The sequence below is a fragment of the Bubalus kerabau genome, chromosome 14, assembly GCF_029407905.1.
Source record: "Bubalus kerabau isolate K-KA32 ecotype Philippines breed swamp buffalo chromosome 14, PCC_UOA_SB_1v2, whole genome shotgun sequence".
Classification (NCBI taxonomy): Eukaryota; Metazoa; Chordata; class Mammalia; order Artiodactyla; family Bovidae; genus Bubalus; species Bubalus kerabau.
The window spans coordinates 77,994,255-78,020,512 of record NC_073637.1 but is presented as its reverse complement, the minus strand read 5'-3'; the positions used below and the strand labels follow the sequence as shown (position 1 = coordinate 78,020,512).

At 40.4% G+C, this 26,258-nt stretch overlaps 1 protein-coding gene across 1 annotated transcript in view; it reads left to right on the top strand.

Moving 5' to 3' along the window:
* The window catches only part of CNBD1 (cyclic nucleotide binding domain containing 1), a 429,553-nt gene that overhangs the window by 24,621 nt on the left and 378,674 nt on the right, over positions 1–26,258 (top strand). The window lies entirely within an intron of this gene.

Below are 26,258 nucleotides of genomic sequence, written 5' to 3'. Positions count from 1 at the left end.
TTCATTGATGTAAATTATTTACATAATTATTACATAATTATTTACAAATTATCACATAATTATTACATAATTATTTACAAATTATCACATAATTATTTACAAGTTATTTACAAATTATTTACATCTTCATTGATGTAAAGTATTTACATAATTATTTACAAATTATTAGATAATTATTTATAAATTATTTACATTTTACATCTCTCTACTCCTCCTTTCTTGGAGAAAGAGAGGCTATTTTTTTTTTTTTTTTAATTTTTCCAAAGCTTACATTTTTTACTATGCCTTCCTGTCCCTTTTGTACACATGGCATCTTTTGCCATAGGGTAAAGAATTAAATAAACTTACTCTGGAGTCAGGCAAGTCGCCTGGTTTTAATCCCGGCTCAGCCACTTCCAAGCTGTGTGGCCTTGCATAATTTCTTTTTACCTCAGTTTTCTCATTAGTAAAATGGAGATAATAGTCTTATCCATTTCAAAGAATTATTAGGATGATTAAATGAGCTAATGTATATGTAAAGAGTATCTGGTACATGGTAAGAGCTATATAAGTATTTTTATTATTGTTTAAAAAAGCTCACCCAGGCTTTTGACTATTGAATTTATATGCAGCTCCCCCCACTCTTTTTTTTTTTTTTTTTTCATATAGAAGATTTTATGTGACGCTTTTGGAGCAGAACACTTTTTTTACCCTTATTTTCCTTTTGCTTTCTATGCCAGATATTTTATTTTAAAATTTATTTCTAGATTCTACCTCCTTACCTTTGAGGAATCATAATAAGGGAGATTAAATCATGTAGATCTGGGTCTGCCAAAGAATCCATTCTACAAAACTTTTAGCAACCTTCATCTGCCTGGATTGAGAATCCCTTCCAGGCAGTGTTGCCTCATCAGACAATCGTCTGGTCCGGCTGCAGTCTGGCTGTCCTGCCTCACTTCCCTCTATTTAGTCCCGTATTTTCTTGCCTTCTCTTAGACACTGTCTGCGTGTGCTCAGTCGCTCAGTCACATCTGACTCTTTGTGGCCTTTGTACTGTAGCCCATTAGGCTCCTCTGACCATAAGATGTTCCAGCCAACGATACTGGAGCGGGTTGTCATTCCCTCCTCCAGGCGATCTTGCCAACCCAGGGACTGAACTTGCCTCTCCTGCAGTTTCTTTCCCTCTGAGTTATCACGGAAGCCCCTCTCTTTCTTTTTTGCAAACACCAGGGGCCTGGAAAGGGGTACATTTTAGGGGGACTATGTATAGGTTTTGGCTCATTCTTGTAGAAAACATTTTGTTGTTGCTGTTCAGTCACTAAGTGTGTCTGACTCTTTGTGACCCCATGGACTGCAGCACGTGCTCTCCTGGAGTTTGCTCAAACTCATGTCCATTGATTCGGTGATGCTATCTAACCATTTCATCCTCTGCCACCCTCTTATCCTTTTGCCTTCAGTCTTTCCCAGCATCAGGGGCTTTCTGGTGAGGTGGGTCTTCCCATCAGGTGGCCAAAGTATTGAAGCTTCAGCTTTCGCAGCAGTCCTCCAATGAATATTCAGGATTGATTTCCTTTAAGATTGACTGTTTTGATCTCCTTGCAATCCAAGGGAGGGACTCTCAAGGGACGTCTCCAACACCACAATTTGAAAGCATCAATTCTTTGGTGTTCAGCCTTCTTTATGGTTTAACTCTCACATCTGCTTGTGACTACTGGAAAAATCATAGCTTTGACTATACAGACCTTTGTCAGCAAAGTGATGTCTGCTTTTTAATACACTGCCTAGTTTTGTCATAGCTTTTCTTCCAAGGAGCAAGTGTCTTAATTTCATGGCTGCAGTCACCTTCACAAAGTTAGATAAGGAAATAGGTATTTAAAATAAGAAAACAGACTACAACAAATTAATGAAGACTTGACATTCAGGTTTCTTTTCCTTCATGAGACTTCTTAAGGCAATTTATCCAAAACACATACATAGAAATTACTTAAGTATTTCAGAGAGATTTAAGAAAAATTTGCTCTTCCATATTTATTTCATATGTATTATATGTTTAAAATGACCAATGAAATATACTTTTTCCTGTAATAAAATCAGAAAGCCTGAGAATTAAATGACCCAAGGATTAAATTTTTCTTATACATGTAAACTATGAAAGATTGTAGTTTTGGAGTCTACTATTTTCTGGTTGCAGTGGAAGGGTATAGAGGCTTCTCATTGCGGTGGCGTCTCTTGTTTCAGAGCATGCGCTCTAGGTTGCATGGGCTTCAGTAGTTGTGGCTCCCAGGCTCCAGAACGCAAGATCAAAAGTTGTGGTGCATGGCCTTAGCTGCTCTGCAGCATGTGGGATCCTCCTGGATCAGGGTTCAAACTTTTGTCTCCTACATTGGCAGGCAGATTCTTTACCACTGAGCCACTAGGGAAGCTCAGGTCTTTGTTTTGATATTCAGTTCAATTCAGTCACTCAGTCGTGTCCGACTCTTTGCGACCCCATGAATCGCAGCACGCCAGGCCTCCCTGTCCATCACCAACCCCTGGAGTTCACTCAGACTCATGTCCATTGAGTCAGTGATGCCATCCAGCCATCTCATCCTCTGTTGTCCCCTTCCCCTCCTGCCCCCAATCCCTCCCAGCATCAGAGTTTTTCCAATAAGTCAGCTCTTCGCATGAGGTGGCCAAGTACTGGAGTTTCAGCTTTAGCATCAGTCCTTCCAAAGAAATCCCAGGGCTAATCTCCTTCAGAATGGACTGGTTGGATCTCCTTGCAGTCCAAGGGACTCTCAAGAGTCTTCTCCAACACCACAGTTCAAAAGCATCAATTCTTCAGTGCTCAGCCTTCTTCACAGTCCAACTCTCACATCCATACATGAGCACAGGAAAAACTATAGCCTTGACTAGATGGACCTTTGTTGGCAAAGTAATGTCTCTGCTTTTGAATATGCTATCTAGGTTGGACATAACTTTCCTTCCAAGGAATAAGCATCTTTTAATTTCATGGCTGCAGTTTCCATCTGCAGTGATTTTGGAGCCCCCAAAAATAAAGTCTGACACTGTTTCCACTGTTTCCCCATCTATTTCCCATGAAGTGATGGGACTGGATGCCATGATCTTCATTTTCTGAATGTTGAGCTTTAAGCCAACTTTTTCACTCTCTACTTTCACTTTCATCAAGAGGCTTTTGAGTTCCTCTTCACTTTCTGCCATAAGGGTGGTGTCATCTGCATATCTGAGGTTATTGATATTTCTCCTGGCAATCTTGATTCCAGCTTGTGTTTCTTCCAGTCCAGTGTTTCTCATGATGTACTCTGCATATAAGTTAAATAAAGTGAAGTGAAGTGAAGTCACTCAGTCATGCCCGACTCTTTGCGACCCCATGGACTGTAGCCTGCACCAAGCTCCTCCGTCCATGGGATTTTCCAGGCAAGAGTACTGGAGTGGGTTGCCATTTCCTTCTCCGGGGAATCTTCCCAACCCAGGGATCGAACCCAGGTCTTCTGCATTGTAGACAGATGCTTTACCATCTGAGCCACCAGGGAATAAGCAGGGTGACAAGATACAGTCTTGATGTACTCCTTTTCCTATTTGGAACCAGTCTGTTGTTCCATGTCCAGTTCTAACTGTTGCCTCCTGACCTGCATACATATTTCTCAAGAGGCAGGTCAGGTGGTCTGGTATTCCCATCTCTTTCAGAGTTTTCCACAGTTTATTGTGATCCACACGGTCAAAGGCTTTGGCATAGTCAATAAAGCAGAAATAGATGTTTTTCTGGAACTCTCTTGCTTTTTTGATGCTCCAGCAGATGTTGGCAATTTGATCTCTGGTTCCTCTGCCTTTTCTAAAACCAGTTTGAACATCAGGAAGTTCATGGTTCACGTATTGCTGAAGCCTGGCCTGGAGATTTTTCAGCATTTTTTACTAGTATGTGAGATGAGTGCAATTGTGCGGTAGTTTGCACATTCTTTGGCATTGCCTTTCTTTGGGATTGGAATGAAAACTGACCTTTTCCAGTCCTGTGGCCACTGCTGAGTTTTCCAAATTTGCTGGCATATTGAGTGTAGCACTTTCACAGCATCAACTTTCAGGGTTTGAGATAACTCAACTGGAAATCCATCACCTCCACTAACTTTGTTCGTAGTGATGCTTTCTAAGGCCCACATGACTTCACATTCCAGGATATCTGGCTCTAGGTCAGTGATCACACCATCGTGATTATCTGGGTCGTGATGATCTTTTTTGTACAGTTCTTCTGTGTGTTCTTGCCACCTCTTCTTAATATCTTCTGCTTTTGTTAGGTCCATACCATTTCTGTCCTTTATCAAGCCCACGTTTGCATGAAATGTTCCCTTGGTATCTCTAATTTTCTTGAAGAGATCTCTAGTCTTTCCCATTCTGTTGTTTTCCTCTATTTCTTTGCAATGATCTGCAAGGAAAGCTTTATCTCTCTTTGCTATTCTTTGGACCTCTGCATTCAGATGCTTATATCTTTTCTTTTCTCCCCTGATTTTTGTGTCTCTTATTTTCACAGCTATTTGTAAGGCCTCCTCAGACAGCCATTTCACTTTTTTGCATTTCCTTTTCTTGGGGATGGTCTTGATCCCTGTCTCCTGTACAATGTCACGAACCTCCATTCATAGTTCATCAGCACTCAGTCTATCAGATGTAGTCCCTTAAATCTATTTCTCACTTCCACTGTATAATCATAAGGGATTTGATTTAGGTCATACCTGAATGGTCTAGTGGTTTTCCCCTCTTTCTTCAATTTAAGTCTGCATTTGGCCATAAGGAGTTCATGATCTGAGCCACAGTCTGCTCCCAGTCTTGTTTTTGCTGACTTTATAGAGCTTCTTCATCTTTGGCTGCAAAGAATATAATCAATCTGATTTTGGTGTTGACCATCTGGTGATGTTCATGTGTAGAGTCTTCTCTTGTGGTGTTGGAAGAGGGTGTTTGTTATGACCAGTGTGTTCTCTTAGAAAACTCTATTAGCCTTTGCCCTGCTTCATTCCATATTCCAAGGCCAAATTTGCCTGTTACTCCAGGTGTTGCTTGATTTCCTACTTTTGCATTCCAGTCCCCTATAATGAAAAGGACATCTTTTTGGGGTGTTAGTTCTATTAGTGTGCATTTAAAAAAAGAAACATCAAAATTGGTGAATTTTTGTGTTCAGTTTAGTTCAGTTCAGTTCAGTTTAGTCTCTCAGTCGTGTCCGACTCTTTGCGACCCCATGAATCTCAGCACGCCAGGCCTCCCTGTCCATCACCAACTCCTGGAGTTTACCCAAACTCATGTCCATTGAGTCAGTGATGCCATCCAGCCATCTCATCCTCTGTCATTCCCTTCTCCTCCTGCCTCCAATCCCTCCCAGCATCAGGATCTTTTCCAATGAGTCAACTCTTCACATCAGGTGCCCAAAAGAATTTTTGTGTAACTATTTTAATATTGATGGTGGAAGAAAAAACATAAAATTTTCAGCATATTATGCTTTATTATTTCAAGAAAAGTAAAAATACAACTGAAACACACCAAAAAATATCTGTACAGTATATATAGAAGCTTCTGTGACTGATTGAATGTGTCAAAAGTGGTTTGCGAAGTTTCACTTTGAAGGTTTCTCGATGGACAATGATCCATGATTGAGTAGACAAGTTGAAGTTGATAGAGATCAAATCGAGACATTAATTGAGAACATGCATTGGAAGTCTGCACCAGCTTGGTTATGTTAATCGCTTTGATGTTTGAATTCCACGTAAGTTAAGCAAAAAAACCTTCTTGACCATATTTCCACATGAGATTCCTTACTTAAACATTGCAAAAATGTTCTGTTTTAAAAACAAATTGTGGTAGGCAATGAAAAGTGGATAATGGACAATAATGTCAAATGGAAGAGATCATGGAGTAAGTGAAATGAACCACCACCAACCACACCAGTCTGGTCTGCATCCAAGGCAGGTGATGTGTATATGGTGGGACTGGAAAGGAGTCCTCTATTATGAGTTCCTTCTGGAAAACCAAAAGTTTAATACCCTTAAGTACTGCTCCCTATTAGACCAACTGAAAGCAGCATCTGATGAAAATCATTCGGAATTAGTCAACAGAAAATGCAAAATCTTCCATCAGGAGAACATGACTGCATGTTTCTTTAATGACCAGTCAAAAAGTGTTACAGTTTGGTTGGGAAGTTCTGATTCATTGCCTGTATTCATTAGACATTTCACCTTATAATCATTAAAAGGATTCTGTCTGTAGCTGTGAGCATACACAGTGGTCTGCCTTGGGGAACCCTGCCCGTCCACCTGCATGTGAAATGAAAGTGCCTTTGTTCAGCTCACAGGGAGTCACCTTGACCCTGTGAACGGCTGCAGGAGAAATGAACACATCCCCTCCCGAGGCTGGCCAAACCAGGAGATATTTTGCCAGACTTATGGCCTTTTTACTTTACTTCCTCACCTCATTGCCCTTGCTATTCTATAAAACAAACTAGCATCCAGACCCCAATAAAGTGGTACTCTAGGACTCCAGTTAGCCATCTTCTTGGATGCCTGACTTTCTGAATAAAGTTGCTCTTCCTTGTCGCAACACCTAGCCTCTTGATTGTTGGTCTGTTGTACAGTGAGCAGACCACGCTCGGACTTGGTTACATCAGGCTTTCTGTGACCAGCCTATATGAAATAGATACTCTTATCATTTATTATCCTCTGAGTGTTGCTTTCATTTCTTAATAGGATATCTGGCATATAGTTATACATTTATTTTTGTTTCCTTTCTCTACAGTGAAAACTTCATAAGGAAAAAAATTCATTTTATTTCTGATGTATTCTCAGTGATTAGAATAGTATCTGACACATTACTGGTACACTTTAAATATTTGTTGAATAATCAACAAATTTAAAAATTTGTTGAATTTGTTGAATAATAAATGATTTGTTGAAAATCATTACACTCCTTTATCTGGCATGATAGTTTTCTATAATCTGAATCAATTAATATATTCTTGTTACTACTTGTTGATGTTAATATTACTCCTGAGTGAATATCCCCTAAAGTGCCAAACCTTTTTTATGAACTCCTTTCTCCTGATACTCTTCTTAATCTCCCGTAAAGAATCTGCCTGCAATGCAGGAGACCTGGGTTTGATCCCTGGGTCAGGAAGATCCCCTGGAAAAGGAAATGGCAACCCACTCCAGTATTCTTGCCTGGAGAATCCCATGGACAGAGGAGCCTGACGGGCTACGGTCCACGGTGTCACAACGGTCGGACACGACTTAATGACTAAAACAAACACATACACACCATACCATCTTTAATTTTATTTATCCGTCAAGGTCCAGATTGTCTCCCATCAAATGTCATTGTTTTTTATTTTCCTATACATTTGTTTCAGAAAGGCTGTAACCGGGGAGTCTGAATGATTGCATTCTAGCTCTTATTCTGCCATTAAGTGTGATGGAGGTATTTGTAATATCAGTTAAATTCTCAGGGTTCAGTGTTCTCATTTGCAAAAGGAATGACATAAATTTGATCTGACACAAAAATTTTAGCCTTATTACTGTATAAAGCTGAAGCTATATTTTTATCCACACTTTTATCTTAGTGAATGATAAAATTATCTACACAGCTGTCCAAGCCAGAAACTGTTATATCATAAACTCCCATTTTCTCTGCATTTGATAAATAAATTGTAATCACATTACTTATAAGAGCTTTTATAATGGGCTTTTTACATCTCCAGTCTTGTCTCCCAGTGACTCTTCCTTTCCTCCCAGTGATGACATGACTTCACTACACCTGCACAATATTGTTGAGGGTCTTGTACTTTTTGCTCATATAGATGTCTCAGTCTGAATTACCATCTTCCCATTCAGCCCCAACTTCCAATAAATAGGTGAACTAATCTTCATAGTCAACCTAAAATCTTCTCCAAGAAGAGTATTCTTCTCCATTTCCACTTGACTCTGTAATATTTTCTATCAGAGCACTCCTGATAATTTATTATGCATTTGTTTAAAGTCTCTTTTTCTCTATTATAATAGAGACGGCTCTTTGAAGGCTATATTTATTAGATTAAGGGGCCTCCATTATAGATTTATAAGAGAAATAGATTTAAGGGACTAGATCTGATCGACAGAGTGCCTGATGAGCTATGGATGGAGGTTTGTGACATTGTACAGGAGACAGGGAGCAAGACCATTGCCAAGAAAACGAAATGCAAAAAAGAAAAACGGCTGTCTGAGGAGGCCTTACAAATAGCTGTGAAAAGAAGAGATGTGAAAAGCAAAGGAGGAAAGGAAAGATATACCCATTTCAATGCAGAGTTCCAAATAACAGCAAAGAGATAAGAAAGCCTTCTTCAGTGATCAGTACAAAGAAATAAAGGAAAACAATGGAATGGAAAAGACTAGAATTTCCTCAAGAAAATTAGAGATACCAAGGGAACATTTCATGCAAAGATGGGCTCAATAAAAGACAGAAATGGTAGGGACCTAACAGAAGCAGAAGATATTAAAAAGAGGTGGCAACAATACACAGAAGAACTGTACAAAAAAGATCTTCACGACCCAGATAATCACGATGGTGTGATCATTCACCTAGAGACAGACATCCTGGAATGTAAAGTCAAGTGGGCCTTAGAAAGCATCACTACGATCAAAGCTAGTGGAGGTGATGGAATTCCAGTTGAACTATTTCAAATCCTGAAAGATGATGCTGTGAAAGTGCTGCACTCAATATGTCAGCAAATTTGGAATACTCAGCAGTGGCCACAGGACTGGAAAAGGTCAATTTTCATTCCAATCCCAAAGAAAGGCAATGCCAAAGAATGTGCAAACTACTGCACAATTGCACTCATCTTACATGCTAGTAAAGTAATACTCAAAATTCTCCAAGCCAGGCTTCAACAGTACATGAACTGTGAACTTCCAGATGTTCAAACTGGAATTAGAGAAGGCTGAGGAACCAGAGATTAAATGGCCAACATCCATTGGATCATCAAAGGCGAAAGAGTTCCAGAAAAACTTCTACTTCTGCTTTATTGACTATGCCAAAGCCTTTGACTATGTGGATCACCACAAACTGGAAGATTCTGAAAGAGATGGGAATACCAGACCACCTGACTTGCCTCTTCTTATGTCAGAAAGCGATGAAAAACTAAAGAGCCTCTTGATGCAATGAAAGAGGAGAGAGAAGATGTTGGCTTAAAGCTCAACATTCAGAAAACTAAGATCATGGCATCTGGTCCCATCACTTTATGGTAAATAGATGGGAAACAATGGAGACAGTGACAGACTTTATTTGTTTTTTTTGCAGGGGTGGGGGGGAATCCAAAATCACTGCACATGATGACTACAGTCATGAAATTAAAAGATGCTTGCTCCTTGGAAGAAAAGCTATGGCCAACCTAGACAGCATATTAAAAAGCAGAGACATTACTTTGCCAACAAGGTCTGTCTAGTAAAATCTATGGCTTTTCCAGTAGTCATGTATGGATGTGAGAGTTGGACCATAAAGAAAGCTGAGCACTGAAGAATTGATGCTTTTGAACTGTGGTGTTGGAGAAGACTCTTGAGAGTCCCTTGGACTGCAAGGAGATCCAACCAGTCCATCCTAAAGGAAATCAGTCCTGAATTTTCATTGGAAGGACTGATGCTGAAGCTGAAACTCCAGTACTTTGGCCACCTGATATGAAGAGCTGACTCATTTGAAAAGACCCTGGTGCTGGGAAAATTGAAGGTGGGAGGAGAAGAGGATGACAGAGGGTGAGATAGTTGGATGGCATCATTGACACAATGGACATGGGTTTGGGTAAACTCCAGGAGTTGGTGATTGACAGGGAGGCCTGAAGTGATGCAGTCTGTGGGGTTGCAATGAGTTGGACACGAATGAGCAACTGAACTGAATTGAACGAACATGTGTGATCTGATATCTCCTTGTGGTTTTGATTTGCATTTCCCTGATAATTAGTGGTGTTAAAGATATTTTATTTTTATTTTTAAATTTTATTTTATTTTTAACCTTTACAAAATTGTATTAGTTTTGCCAAATCTGTTGATGGCAATCTGTATTTCTCTTTGGAAAAATGCCTGTTCAGAGCCTCTGCTCATTTTTAAATCAGGCTGTTTTTTTGTTATTGAGTTGTATGAGTTCTCTATATAGTATGTGTGTGTGTGCATATATATATATATATATATATATGTCCTTTATATATATGGCACAGTGATAAACATTCCACCTGCCAGTGCAGGAGACATGGGTTCAATTCCTGAGTTAAGGAGATTCCCGTGGAGGAGGAAATGGCAACCTGCTTCAGCATTCTTGCCTAGAGAATCCCATGGACATAGGAGCTTGGTGTACTCCTGGTGGACTACGTCCATAGGGTTGCAAATAGTCTGACATGTCAGAACCAGAGCATGCACCTTTATAACTGCAACTATATGTGTAGCTGATTCCCTCTGAAAGGTATTTGAAAACTGGATGAACAAATTCTCCACACAAAGAGGAAAATGTCAAGATGGGTAGAAGAAACAAAGATACAACTTCGCCAATCAAAAATCACATCCCTTACCATTAGATTCTGCACAGAAGAGACAAGTCCCCCCAAACATCTGGTCTTGAGGATCAATAGGGAATAGTAAAACTACTCTTATTTTTTTTTAATCTTATTTTATTTTTAAATCTCAAACACTGTATTAGTAAAACTTCTCTTCTTAAAAGCCACACACACAGCCTCACTCAAACCCACTTGACCCAAAACTAATTCAAGACATCAGATTGAAGAATGCGTGGACCACAGGTGAAGTGGTCCTTCATCACTTACTAATCTATTTTTTTCTCTGATGCACGAGGCTGAGTGAGGTGGTAATCCTGTCTGCTGATGATTGGGTTTGTATTTTCGTTTTGTTTGTTGTTTGGATGAGGTGTCCTGCACGGGGTGCTACTGGTGGGTGGGTGATGCTGGGTCTTGTATTCAAGTGGTTTTGCTTGTGTGAGTTCTCACTATTTGATACTCCTTAGGGTTAGTTCTCTGGTAGTCTAAGGTCTTAGAGTCAGTGCTCCCACTCCAAAGGCTCAGGGCTTGATCTCTGGTCAGGAACGAAGATTCCACAAGTGGTTTGTTATGGCACTAAGTGAAATTAAAACAAATACCAAAAAATGAGAAGCCAAAGATGAACCCCAGACAAACGGCAATAACAAAATCAGGCAAATAATAATTAAAATAATGGATTATACACATATACATATACACCCACAAGCAAAATCAAAACAGTCCAACAAAAATAAAGTACAATAGATTGACTCAGCAAACAAAGGATACCAAAAATCATGTTTACCAGTTAAGAACAAAACTCACTAAAGCACAAACTGGAAAACAAAACTAAAGCATGGTGCCAACTGGGAAATAAACCAATGAAAACAAAACTAACAAATATTTTGAGAGGAAAGGAAAGAAAGAATTGATAGGCAAAGTTAAATAGAGGTAGATAAAGATTTATACACATTAAAGATTAACTGCAAGGGAAAAAAGAACAGTTGGAAAAGCAAACAAAGGAATAAATGTAGAAATAGTAGTAATAGGTTTAAAAATTAAAATTAAAAAAAGGGAAAAGGAAAAAAAGGAAAATTCCACAGAACTTCTAAAGCCCAATGTAGAGGCAGGGGTTTGTAACAACAATAAAAGATGTGATTAAAAAAAAAATTCAAAAGCTTAATTAGATTTCATGGTGCTAATAAAATCAACAACTACGACAGGGGGGAAAAAAGGAAGAAAAAAAATCCAAAAGAAACTACAGAACAAGTCAAAATGTAAGAATAATAAACGTTTTTCTTGAGTCACTGCTGTCAGCCCTTTCCCTCTCTGGGAGTCACAGTCCCCCTCGCCTGCCGAGGATGCCCTCCAACACTGCTGCTCTCTGGACCTGCTGTGAGAGTAGCTCAGATTCTAATCTGATCCTACTCCTGTTTGTTCTTGCCTCCAATGTCCACAGCTATTACAACTAGTGCGTTTTCTTCTGTGGGGGCTCTCAATTTCCTTTTATATATTCCATAGACAGAGCCTGCCTAGTTGATCATGTGGATTTAATCTGCAGCTTGTACAGCTGGTGGGAAGGTTTTGGGTCTTTTCCTTAGCTACACTACCCCTGGGTTTCAACTGTGGTTTTATTTCCACCTTTTATTTTATTTTATTTCTTTATATGGGTCTTTCACTGGGGTTTGCTCCTGCGGCTGCCCTGGAGGACTTGGGTTTGTCCCAGTGAGGGCCAGGTGTGGAGGTGATGCAGCTGCTTGGGTCACAGGGGTTCTGGAAGCACCAGGGGAGTTGGCAGCTAGGGTAGCAAGAAATATAGTGCTCTACAAAGATATGGCAGCCAGTATTGGCCAATACACTCCAGTGTTCTTGCCTGAAGAACCCCCCCTGACAGAGAAGCCTGGCAGACCACGGTCCACAGGATCACGAAGAATTGGACACAACCAAAGCGACTCCACATGCACAGATGCAAGACGTTTTTGCCAGTGGCAGCTCTGCCCCAGTGATGCTTGAGGGTGGTGCAGATGCTGGGGTTGCGGGGACCTTGGAGGTGCCAAGTGTGCAGGGACACGGACTATCTCCGCTGCAGGAGTTATGGCCCTGCTGCTGCTGCTAAGTCGCTTCAGTTGTGTCTGACTCTGTGCGACCCCATAGACCGCAGCCCCAGGCTCTCCCGTCCCTGGGATTCTCCAGGCGAGAACACTGGAGTGGGCTGCCATTGCCTTCTCCAATGCATGAAACTGAAAAGTGAAAATGAAGTTGCTTAGTCGTGTACTCTTCGCCACCACATGGACTGCAGCCCACCAGGCTCCTCCGTCCATGGGATTTTCGAGGCAAGAGTACTGGAGTGGGGTGCCATTGCCTTCTCTGAGTTATGGCCCTACCAGCGCCTTTTTTTGAACCTCTTGTAGCTGACAATCAGAAGGCCTTTTGGGGCGGTCTTTCTCCATAGCTCTGCCCGTTCAGGCACTTAGAGGGCTCCCTCGCCTGAGGTACTTCTCTGTTCAGGGCGTCAGGCACATAGAGGGGTCCCCCTAGCTGGGGCTCTACTCTGTAGATTGGTGCATCAGGCACTTAAAGGGGCACCCTGGGTGGGGTTCTACTCTGTAGTTCAGTGAAAAGTGAAAGTGAAAGTGAAGTCGCTCAGTCATGTCCGACTCTTTGCGACCCGTGGACTGTAGCCCACCAAGCTCCTCCATCCATGGGATTCTCCAGGCAAGAATACTGGAGTGGGTTGCCACTTCCTTCTCCAGGGTATCTTCCCGACCCGGGGAACGAACCCAGGTGTCCCACATTGCAGGCAGATGCTTTAACCTCTGCGCCACCAGGGAAGCTCAGTGCATCAGGCATTTGACGGGCCAGCCTCTTTATTGTTCAGCTGCGGATGCTGGCTGTGGGAAGAGACAGGCTATGGTGATGGCACCACCCCCTATGCATGACTCAGCAGTATCGCCTTGCTTCCATGGCTGCCTGGCTTTCCTCCATAGGCATTTCCCACCACAATCTCCTTCCTCACATCCCCTCGATCTCTCTCTCCACAGTCAACAGCAGCCCTCACTCTGGGATTGCTGCACAATCCCTAAAAGCCGGCTTGCAGCCGCTGCACCTTCTAGGGGACCTGTGTCTCTGTCGGGGGTATGTTTGGCTGCAGCAAGGACTGTCTGATTCTCATTCCATTTAGGCTGCCACAGATCAGCTGTTTCACTCTCAGCCTCAAATGTTTCTCTGACTGCGACAATTGCCCCGATGTGGAGATCAGACCCCTGCTTCAGTTCCCCCACCTACCGAGGGCAGGTCCAGTCCTACTAACACTCCTGTTTTTCCCCCTAGTTCCTTCATCCTACCAAGTTTTGTGTGGTTCTACATATTCTTTTCCACTGGTCAGGTACTCCTGTCGGCTCTCAGCTGGTGTGCTGCATGCACTTCTCTGTCTGAAGGAGTATTCTTGATGTATCTATGGACAGAGATGTACTCCATGTCCACCTGCTCCTCCATCATCTTATTCTCCCCTCCCACTTACTAAGCTTGAATCATCTGTTAAAGAGGTAGGGACCAATTAGAATACCTCCCGGAGCTGAGAGACTTGCAACAGAGCATGCCGAGAGTCACTAATATCTTAGATGGAGATTTCCAAAATGGTTTCTACTAGTACTGGTATTAGCAAGGTAGCCTGTGATCACAAAAATGTCTCCCACTGGATTTTCATTACTAGTAATGAGAAAATGACTGTACCTTGTAATCCTTCCTGATTATGGATCTGCGTGAATGGGATGTGATTTTCTGCGTCCATGGAAGGAAGTGAATTAAGGGTTTTTTTAAACCACCATCTTAAGTCTTCTCCCACAAAACTTCAGTTTTATATACAATTTAGATATTTTTCTCAAACTAAGGAGATTTTCAGTTATTTTATGGGAAGTAAAATTTTATGACAGATTAACATCTCTTTAAAGGCAATGGCACCCCACTCCAGTACTCTTGCCTGGAGAATCCCATGGACGGAGGAGGCTGATAGGCTGCAGTCCATGGGGTCGCTAAGAGTTGGACACGACTGAGCGACTTCACTTTCACTTTTCACTTTCATGCATTGGAGAAGGAAATGGCAACCCACTCCAGTGTCCTTGTCTGGAGAATCCCAGGGACGGGGGAGCCTGGTGGGCTGCCATCTATGGGGTCGCACAGAGTTGGACACGACTGAAGTGACTTAGCAGCAGCAACATCTCTCTAAAAGGTTTAGATTCCGTCTTCAAATCATATTTTTTCAGTTTAACTTTGTCAAAAAACTTTGTCCAAACAGATCTTTTAAGTTTTCTCCAGGAATTCTATAAAATAAAAATCTTGGAATTAACCTTTTATGATTAACTGCAATAGCATGTGGAACTCCTTTGAAAAAAATATAGTTTTAAAGCCATGATGTCATTGGCTAATGCACTTTAAAATAACACTTTGTAGTGGTATTCTCTGAAGACTGATGATTAATCTAACTTTTCATTTAAGTCTAGGACGTGTTAAATACATTAAGCTTACAACAGAGTATTTTTTTCTTCAACTTAATATTGTAAGAAAAGAATCTATACAGTATAACATAAATTAATAGATTATAATATATCTGTTTACATAGTAAATTATGATATATAAATATACACATATGTCATGCTGCTACTGCTGCTAAGTTGCTTCAGTCTTGTCTGACTCTGTGCGACCCCATGACGGCAGCCCATCAGGCTCCACCGTCCCTGGGATTTTCCAGGCGAGAACACTGGAGTGGGTTGCCATTTCCTTCTCCAATGCATGAAAGTGAAAAGTAAAAGTGAAGTCGCTCAGTCTCTCCAACTCTTAGCGACCCCATGGACTGCAGCCTACCAGGCTCCTCTGTCCATGGGATTTTCCAGGCAAGAGTACTGGAGTGGGGTGCCATTGCCTTCTCTGCACATATGTCATAAACATTTTATAAATATTGTATCTCCTAATGTGCAAAGATAACATTCATATTTCTTTCAATTTTCATCAAATAAGTGTATAGATGCTACAACATTTGTAAGACACATTCAACAAAAAAATCCAAAAGTGGTTGAATAGAGTCAGATTTTATGACTTTTTAAATTAATTTGTAATAAAACTGTAAATTGCTTTAGGGCAGTCACATAAATATAATTGATAAGTAAACATTTTATGAAAAAGCTTATTATCCCCTGAGACTTGTGAGCAGAACTGAATGGGATGCAGAAGACATAGTGTGCTAGTTAGGATTTTCCCAGCTGCTATTTGTTGTTGTTCAGTCGCTCAGTCGTGTCCAGCTCTTTGTGACCCCATGGACTGCAGCTTGCCAGGCTTCCCTGTCCATCACCAACTCCCAGAGCTTCCTCAAACTCATGTCCATTGAGTTGGTGATGCCATCCAACCATTTCATCCTCTGTCGTCTCCTTCTCCTCCTGCCCGCAATCTTTCCCAGCATCGGGGTCTTTTTCAATGAGTTAGTTTTTCACATCAGGTGGCCAAAGTATTGGAGCTTCAGTTTCAGCATCAGTCCTTCCAATGAATATTCAGGACTGATTTCCTTTAGGATGGACTTTTTTTGATCTCCTTGCAGTTCAAGGGACTTTGAAGAATCTTCAACACTGCAGTTCAAAAGCATCAGTTCTTTGGCACTCAACCTTATTTAGGGTCCGACTCACATCCACACATGACTACTGGAAAAAATCATAGCTTTGACTAGACCTTTGTCAGCAAAGTATTGTCCCTACTTTTTAATATGATGTCTAGGTTGGTCATAGATTTTCTTCCAAGGAGCAAGTGTCTTTTAATTTCATGGCTGCAGTCACCATCTGCAGTGATTTTGGAGCCCAAGAAAATGATGTGTGTCATTGTTTCCCATCTATTTGCTATGAAGTGATGGGACCAAACGCAATGATCTTAGTTTTTTGATTGTTGAGTTTCAAGCCAGCTTTTTCACTCTCCTCTTTCACCTTCATCAAGAGGCTCTTCAGTTCTTCTTTGCTCTCTGCCATAGGGTTGGTGTCATCTGCATATCTGGGGTTATTGATATTTCTCCAGGCAATGTTGATTCCAGCTTGTGCTTCATTCAGCCCAGAATTTTGCATGATGTGCTTTGCATTTAAGTTAAATAAGCAGGGTGACAATATACACCCTTAATATACTCCTTTCCCATTTTTGAACCAGCCCATTGTCCCATGTCTGGTTTTAATTGTTGCTTCTTGACCTGCATACAGGTTTCACAGGAGTCAGATAAAGTGGTCTGGTATTCCCATCTCTTTAAGAATTTTCCGCAGTTTGTTGTGATCCACATAGTTGAAAACTTTGGCATAGTCAATAAAGCAGAAGTAGATGTTTTTCTGGAATTCTCTTGCCTTTTCTGTGATCCAGTGGATATTGTCAATTTGATCTCTAGTTCCTCTGCCTTTCCTTGTACACCTGGAAGTTCTTGGTTCATGCACTGCTAAAGCCTAGCGGAGAATTTTGAGCATTACTTGCTAGCATGTGAAATGAGTGCAATTGTGCAATGGTTTGTACACTCTTTGACACCGCCTTTCAGGACTCAACATAATAGAATCTATTTCTTTTTCACATCAAACCCTATAATGCTGTTTTTGATTGGAAGGCTGTTTTTCTGGTTTAGGGACTCAGGCTTTCTCCAATCTTTTGCTCTCTGATTTTTTTTCTGTGTATCTTCCAAGTTATCCCTAATAATTTGCTTCATGCTGAAAGGAAAAAAAGGTAGAGGATCTCTCATGGAAAGGATTTTTTTTTTTGTGAAGTTGGGGAAAGATTTTGATGATCCCAGTCTGAAGTGGTACACATCCTTCACACCTCATCTTCCATATTCCATTGGCTAGAACTCAGCCAGAATCTACAAGAAAGGTTAGGAAATGTCCCCTTCTGTGCCTAAGAAGAGAAGGTATGGTTTAGTGTAGTGTAGAGAAGTCTTTGAGATAAATATATGATATTAGATATTATACATAGAGATGCTGTTATTACTAATCTCTTGCTTTAAGGATAAAGAAATGAGGCATATAAAGTTTAAATGACTGGCTATTTTACATAAAGTATAAAAATTAGTATGCTATGCTATGCTAAGTCACTTCAGTCATGTCTGACTCTGTGTGACCCTATAGACGGTAGCCTACCAGGCTCCCCCATCCCTGGGATTCTCCAGGCAAGAACACTGGAGTGGCTTGCCATTTCCTTCTCCAATGCATGAAAGTGAAAAGTGAAAGTGAAGTCGCTCAGTCGTGTCCAACTCTTAGCGACCCCATGGACTGCAGCCTACCAGGCTCCTCCATCCATGGGATTTTCCAGGCAAGAGTACTGGAGTGGGGTGCCATCGCCTTCTCCAAAAAATTAGTATACAAGTAGGTTATCTTAACCACAAGACTAGGATTCTTCACGGACTCCCCTGGTAGCTCAGGAGGTAAAGAATCTGCCCTGAGTCAGATTCAATTCCCGAGTCAAGATGTTCCCCTGGAGAAGGGAATGGCAACCCACTCCAGTATTCTTGCCTGGAGAATTCGATGGACAGACAGGGCATTGCAGAGTCGGACACGACTGAGCAGATTCTTAATGTTACACAATCAAGGAACCCTCCCAAAGCCATTACTCAGTTGGTGCTCTTCTCTCTGACCTCAGATAGATATCACCCCCAAAATTATTTTAATTGATCCACACACAGAAATTTAGACAAATTTGAAAGTAAATTACTATCTTAGTCTGCTTGGGCTACCATAACATAGTACTTCTTTTTGTTGTTGTTCAGTTGGGATGTCATGTCCAACGCTTTGCAACCCCATGGATGAAGCACACCAGGCTCCTCTGTCCTCCACTATCTCCTGGAGTTTCCTAAAGTTTATGTCCATCCAGTTGATGATGCTGTCTAACGACCCCATCCTCTGCTCCCATCTTCTTTTTTTGCCTGCAATCCTTCCCAGAACCAGGATCTTTTCCAGTGAGTTGGTTATTCCCATCAGGTGGCTGAAGTAATGGAGCATCAGCTTTAGCATCAGTCCTTCCAATGAATATTCAGTGTTGATTTACTTTAGGATTGATTGACTTGATCTTCTTTCAGTCCAAGGGACTCTCTTGAGTCTTGTCCAGCACCATAATTCTAAAGCATTAATTCTTTGGTGCTCAGCTTTCCTTATGATCCAACTCTGACATCTGTACATGACTTCTGGAAAAACCATAGCTCTGCCTATATGGACATTTTAGCAAAGTCACATTCTCCCATTAAAATGGTATCATCTACATATCTGAGGTTGTTGATCTTTCTCCCAGAAATTCTGATTCCAGTTTGTGCTTCATCCAGCCCAGCGTTTCACGTGATGTACTCTGCATAGAAGTTAAACAAGCAGGGTGACAACATACAGTGTTGTGGCATTTCTTTCCCAATTTTGAATCAGCCACCTGTTCCATGCCTGGTTCTAAATGTTGCTTTTTGACCCACATACAGATTTCTCAGGGGGCAGGTAAGGTACTCCCAACTCTTTAAGAATTTCCCACAGTTTGTTGTGATCTGCAGAGTCAAAGGCTTTAGTGTTCTCAATGAAGCAGAAGTAGTTATTTTTCTGAAATTCTATTGCCTTCTCCATGATCCAGTGAATGTTGGCAATTTGATCTCTGCTTCATCTTCATCTTTGGAACCCAGTTTGTATATCTGGAAGTTCTCAGTTCACATAATGCTGAAGCCTCGCTTGAACAATTTTGAGCATAAACTTGCTAGGATGTGAAAGGAGCACAGTTGTATGGTAGTTTGAACATTCTTTGGCATTGCCCTTATTTGGGACTGGAATGAAAACTGAACTTTTCCAGTTCTGTGGCCACTGCTGAGTTTTCCAAAATTGCTAACATATTGAGTCCAGCACTTTCACAGCATCATCTTTCAGGATTTTAAATAGCTCAGCTGGAATTTCATTTCCTCCTCTAGCTTTGTTCATAGCAATTCTTCCTAAGGCCCACTTGACACTCCAGAATGTCTGACTCTAGTGAGTGACCACACCATCATGCTTATCTGAGTGATTGAAACCTTTTCTATATAGTTCTTCTGTTTATTCTTGCTACCTCTTCTTAATCTCTTCTGTGTCTGTTAGATCTTTACTGTTTATGTGTTTTATCTTTCCCATCTTTGCATGAAATTTCCCTTTGATAGCTCTAATTTTCTTGAAGCGATCTCTAGTGTTTTCCCATTCTATTGTTTTCCTCTATTTATTTCTTTGCATTGTTCACTTGAGAAAACTTTCATATCTCTCCTTGCTCTTCTCTGGAACTCTTCACTCAATTCATGTCTTTTCCTTTCTCCCTTGCCTTTCACTTGTTTAAGTCCTCAAGCTGTTAATATTTGTAAAAGTCTTCTCAGACAACCATTCTGCAGTCTTGAATTTCTTTTTCTTTGGAATGATTTTGGTCACTGCCTCCTGTACAATGTTACAAACCTCCATCCATAGTTCTTTAGGCATTCTGTCTAGCAGATGTAATTCCTTGAATCTATTTGTCACCTCCACTGTATAGTATAAGGGATTTGATTTAGGTCATACCTGAATGGCCTAGCGGTTTTTCCTACTTTCTTCAGCATAATACTATTAACTGTTTTAAACGTCAGAAACTCTCACAATTCTGGAGGCCAGGCAGTCCGAGTCCAAGATGCGAGTTGATTCAGTTTCTGGTGGAGGTGCTCTTCCTAACTTGCACAGAGGTGCCTGCTCTCCATGTCCTCCCTTGGCCTGTCTTTGGTGCTTGCATGTAGAGAGAGAGAGATCCTTCTTATTCCTCTGCTTTTATGGTCATCAATCGTTTTGAATTGATTAGATATCTATTTGTACAATATAGTTTAGCCTTAATATCTCCTAAAATTTCTATCTCCAAATACAGATGAAACAGGGAACCAGGGCTTCAAAATAAATTTTGAAGGGGTCATAATTCAGTCTACAGCAGTTGCTAATATTCAAACATCACAAATTTTCACATATGTGTTCAGATTTCTGGCTTCTTAAAAATACCCTGCAATATCTAACCACTTTGAACTTCCCTTATTACATGACAAAAGTGGATTTAAGAGAGGGGTCATGGCTCCCATTTTACGGGCATAATCTCTCCTGTTCACCACAGTCCTCACCTTTTGAAACCTGCTTGGCCAGGGTAAGCATTTAATTTTATGATCCTTGAATATGTAGCATCTTGGACATGGTTTATATTTCTTGTGTGTAAAGCTATTGGTTTGTTTATTTTTACTGAAATATAATTGATTTATAATAATTTTATATTGTATGTGGGTGTGTGAGCTCAGTCATGCCTGACTCTTTGTGACCCCATGAACTAAAGCCCACCAGGCTCCTCTCTCCATGGAATTTTCCAGGCAAGAATTACTTTCAGGTATACTGCATAGTGGTTCGGTATTTTTGCAGACTATATTCCATTAAAAGTTATTACAAAACAACGGTTATAACTCCCTTGCTATATAATATATCTTTGTGGCTAATCTACTTTATGTAAGAGTTTGTATCTCTTAATTCCATACCCCTATCTTGTCCCTCCTTGCTTCTTTCTTCTTACTGATAACCAAGATTTAAAAAAAAAATATATCTCTGAATCTGTTGTGCTGAATACATTCTTTTTATTTTTTAGATTCCACAAATACTGTGCAAAATACACAGTATTTGTCTGACATTTCACTAAGCATAATATTTTCTAGGTCCATCTACATTGCTGCAAAAGGCAGAATTTTGTTTTCATGTTTGTTGTTGTTCAGTTGTGTCAGATTCTTTGTGCTTCCCCACTCCCCACCCCCCAACCCCGCCCCCACTCCATGGACAGCGACATGCCAGGCTTCCCTGTCCGTATACTATCTCCTGGAGTTTGTTCAAACTCATGTCCATTGAATCAGTGATGCCTTCCAACCATCTCATCCTCTGTCACCCCCTTCTCCTCTTGCCCTCAATCTTTCCCAGCATCAGAGTCTTTTTCAATGAATCTGCATTTTGCATCAGGTGGCAAAGGTATTGGATTTCCAGCTTCAGCATCAGTCCTTCCAATGAATATTCAGGATTGATTTCCTCTAGGATTGACAGGTCTAATTACCTTGCTGTCCAAGGGACTCTCAAGAGGCTTCTGATGAGTAATATTCTTATATATATATATGACTTCCCCAGTGGCTCAGATGGTAAAGCGTCTGCCTACAATGTGGGAGGCCCGGGTTCAATCCCTGGGTCGGGAAGATCTCCTGGAGAAGGAAATGCCAACCCACTCCAGTATTCTCGCCTGGAAAATGGATGGAAGAGCCTAGTAGGCTACAGTCCACAGGGTCACAAAATCTTGGGCTTAAGCCATCCTGCAGAAGGGATTAAGAATTCCTACAGCGTTTATATGGTGTTTGGTGCCAGTTAGAGCAGCAGTCCCCAACCTTTTTGGCACCAGGGACTGGTTTCACAGAAGACAATTTTTTGGCAGATGGTAGGGTGGTGGTTTCAGGATGATTCAACCACGTTACATTTATTGTAGGCTTTATTTCTATTATTATTACATTGTGATATATAATGAAATAATTGTACAATTCACCATAATATGGAATCAGATCATCAGGTATTAGATTCTCATAAGGACTTTGCAACCTGAATCCTTTGCATGCACAGTTGCCAGTAGGGCTCGAGCTCCTCTCTCTATATATACCATATCTTTTTTATCCACTCATTTATTGATGGACACTTGGGTTGCTTCCATATCTTATTTATTGTAAATAGTGCTATAAATTTTGGGAGGCATGTATCTTTCCAAATTAGTGCTTACATTTTTTTCCAGATTTATTCCCAGCAGTGGAATTGCTGGATAATATTTTAGTTACAGTTCTAACTTTTTGAGGAAATTCTATAGTGTTTTACATAGTTGTCTTACCAATTTATTTTCCCACCACCAGTGTACAAGTGTTCTCCTTTCCCCATATTCTCAGTAACATTTATTTTTTTATTTTTATTTTTTTTATAACAGCCATTTCAACAGGTGCAAGGTGATACCTCATTGTGGCTTGAATTTGTATATCTCTAGAAATTAGATTTTTATCACATTTTCATATGTCTGTTAGCCATCTGAACCTCTTCTGTGGAAAAAGAACTATTCAGGACTATTGCCCATTATCAGTTGGGTTGTTTGTTTCTTGATACTGAATCTGACAAGCTGTTTACATATTTTGGATTTTATACCCGGGTTGCTCATGTCATTTGTAAATAGATTCTCCAATTCTGTTTGCTGTCTTTTTGTATTGTTGACAGTATCTTTTGCTTTGCAAAGGATTTTAAACTTAATTAGGTCCCATTCGTTTATTTTTGCTTTTATTTCTGTCAGCTTAGGAGTTCAATTGAGTTCAGTTGCTCAGTCCTGTCTGACTCTTTGTGACCCCATGGACTGCAGCATGCCAGGCCTCCCCGTCCATCACCAACTCCTGGAGATTACTAAAACATGTCCACTGAGTCAGTGATGCCATGCAACCATCTTATCCTTTGTCATCCTCTTCTCTTCCCACCATCAATCTTTCCCAGGATCAGGGTCCTTTCAAATGAGTCAGTTCTTTGCATCAGGTGGCCAAAGTATTCGAGCTTCAGCTTTAGCATCAGTCCTTCCCATGAACACCCAGGACTGATCTCCTTTAGGATGGACTGGCTGGATCTCCTTTCAGTCCAAGGGACTCTCAAGAGTCTTCTCCAACACCACAGTTCAAAAGCATCAATTCTTTGTCGCTCAGCTTTCTTCACAGTCCAACTCTCACAGCAATACATGACTACCGGAAAAACCATAGCTTTGACTAGACGGACCTTTGTTGGCAAAGTAATGTCTCTGCTTTTTAATATGCTATCTAGGTTGGTCATAACTTTCCTTCCAAGGAGTAAGTGTCTTTTAATTTCGTGGCTGCAGTTACCATCTGCAGTGATTTTAGAGCCCCCCAAAATAAAGTCTGACACTGTTTCCACTGTTTCCCCATCTATTTGCCATGAAGGGATGGGACCAGATGCCATGACCTTAGTGTTCTGAATGTTGAGCTTTAAGCCAACATTTTCACTTTCCTCTTTCACTTTCATCAACAGGTTCTTTAGTTCTTTTTCACTTTCTGCCATAAGGGTGGTGTCGTCTTCATATCTGAGGTTATTGATATTTCTCCCAGCAATCTTGATTCCAGCTTGTGCTTCTTCCAGTCCAGCGTTTCTCAAGATGTACTCTGCATAGAAGTTAAATAAGCAGGGTTACAATATGCAGCCTTGACATACTCCTTTTCCTATTTGGAACCAGTCTGTTGTTCCATGTCCAGTTCTAACTGTTGCTTCCTGACCTGCATACAAATTTCTCAAAGGCAGGTCAGGTGGTCTGGTATTCCCATCTCTTGAAGAATTTTCCACAGTTTGTGGTGATCCACACAGTCAAAGGCTTTGGCATGACTATAAAGCAGGAATAGATGTTTTTCTGGAACTCTCTTGCTTTTTCCATGATCCAGCAGATGTTGGCAATTTGATCTCTGGTTCCTCTGCCTTTTCTAAAACCAGCTTGAACATCAGGAAGTTCATGGTTCACATATTGCTGAAGCCTGGCTTGGAGAATTTTGAGCATTACTTTACTAGCGTGTGAGATGAGTGCAATTGTGTGGTAGTTTGAACATTCTTTGGCATTGCCTTTCTTCAGGATTGGAATGAAAAGTGACCTTTTCCAGTTCTGTGGCCACTGCTGAGTTTTCCACATATGCTGACGTACTGAGTACAGCAATTTCACAGCATCATCTTTTAGGATTTGAAATAGCTCAGCTGGAATTCCATCACCTTTACTAACTTTGTTTGTAGTGATGCTTCCTAAGGCCCACTTGACTTCACATTCCAGGATGTCTGGCTCTAGATGAGTGATCACACCATCGTAATTATCTGGGTTGTGAAGATCTTTTTGGTATAGTTCTTCTGTGTATTCTTGCCATCTCTTCCTAGGAGAGAGACCCAAAAACTATTGCTATGATTTACAGTATTCTGCCTATACTGTCTTGCGAAGTTTTATGGTTTAAAGTCCTACATTTAGTCATTTAATCCATTTGAGTCTATTTGTGTGTGTGGTTTAAGGAAATGTTCTAATTTCATTTTTTTCACATGTGGCCGTCTAGGTTTTGCAGTGTCACTTTTTGAAGAGGCTGTTTTTTCTCTATTGCATATTCTTGCCTCATTTGGTGAAGATTAATTGGTCAGAGGTGTTTGGGTTTATTTCTGGTCTCTTGGTTCTGTTCCATGAATCTCGATGTCTGTTTTCTGTGCCTGTATCATGCTATTTTGATTACTGTGGATTTGTAGGATGGTCAGAAGTCTGGGAGGGTGATAATCCCAACTTTTTTTGTTTGCTTGTTTTAAGATTGCTTTGGCTATTGGGGGTTTTATGGCTTCATATGAATTTTAGAATTATTCTAGTTCTGTGAAAAATGTCATGGGTATTTTAATAGGTGTTGCATTAAATTTGTGGACTACTTTGGGTAATATACATAGAATACACAGAAGAACTATAAAAAAAAGAGATGGTTGGATGGCATCACTGACTCAATGGACATGAGTTTGAGTAAACTCCAGGAGTTGGTGATGGACAGGGAGGCCTGGCGCGTTGCAGTCCGTGGGGTCGCAAAGAGTCAGACACGACTGAGCGACTGAACTGGCTTGGGTAGTGTGGCCATTTTAGCAATGTTAATTCTTCTACTGTAAGAGAATGGGACATATTTACAAGTCTTTGATTATCTTCAATTTCCTTTATCATGTTTTATAATTTTTAGAGTACAGTTCTTTCACCTCCTTAATTATGTTTATTCCTAGATATTTTGATGAGATTTTATAGGGGTTTTTTTACTGTATCTTTCTGATAGTTTATTATTAGTTTATAGAAAAGTAAATTATTTAAACTTGCATCCTGCTTCTTTTCTGAATTCATATTTTTTAGTTCTATAATTTTTTGGGTGGAGACTTTAGGGTTTTGTATGTAAAGTATCATGATATCTGAAAAATGGGGGCATTTCAACTTCTTCCTTTCCAATTTGGATCCCATTTGTTTCTTTTTCTTATCTAATTGTTGTGGTTAGAGCTTCCAATTCTATTAATATGTCAAATAAAAGTGATGATAGTTAGCATCCTTTTCTTGCTCCTGATTTTATCAGAGAGGGTTTTAGCTTTTCACCTTTGAGTATAATGTTACCTGTAGATTTGTTTTGAATGGCCTTTATTATTTTGAAATATGGTCTCTCTATATCTATTTTAGTGAGAGCTTTTATAATGAATCTACATTGAATTTTGTTGAATGCTTTTTCTACACCATCAGCTATGGTCACGTGAGTTTTATTCTTCGTTTGTCAGAGTGCTCTATCACATTGATTAATTTGTGAATATTGAACTAACCTTGCATCCCTGGAGTAAGTCCAACTTGATCATGGTGTATGATTCTTTTTATATATTATTAGATTCAGTTTGCTAATATTTTGTTGAGGGTTTTTATATCCATATTCATTGGAGATAATGGGGGGGATAATGCTCCCCCCTATAATTTTAGGGGGGAGCATCTTTGTCTAGTTTTGGTATCAGGGTAATAGTGGCCTCATAGAATGGGGAGTGTTCCCTTCTCTTTCTTTTTTTGGAACAGTTTGAGAGGGACAGGCATTAGCTTTTCTTTATATGTCTGGTAAAGTTCTGCTGTGAAGCTGTCCAGTTCTATATTTTTGTTTTCTGGAACTTTTTCGATGACAGATTCAGTTTCACAGCTAATGATT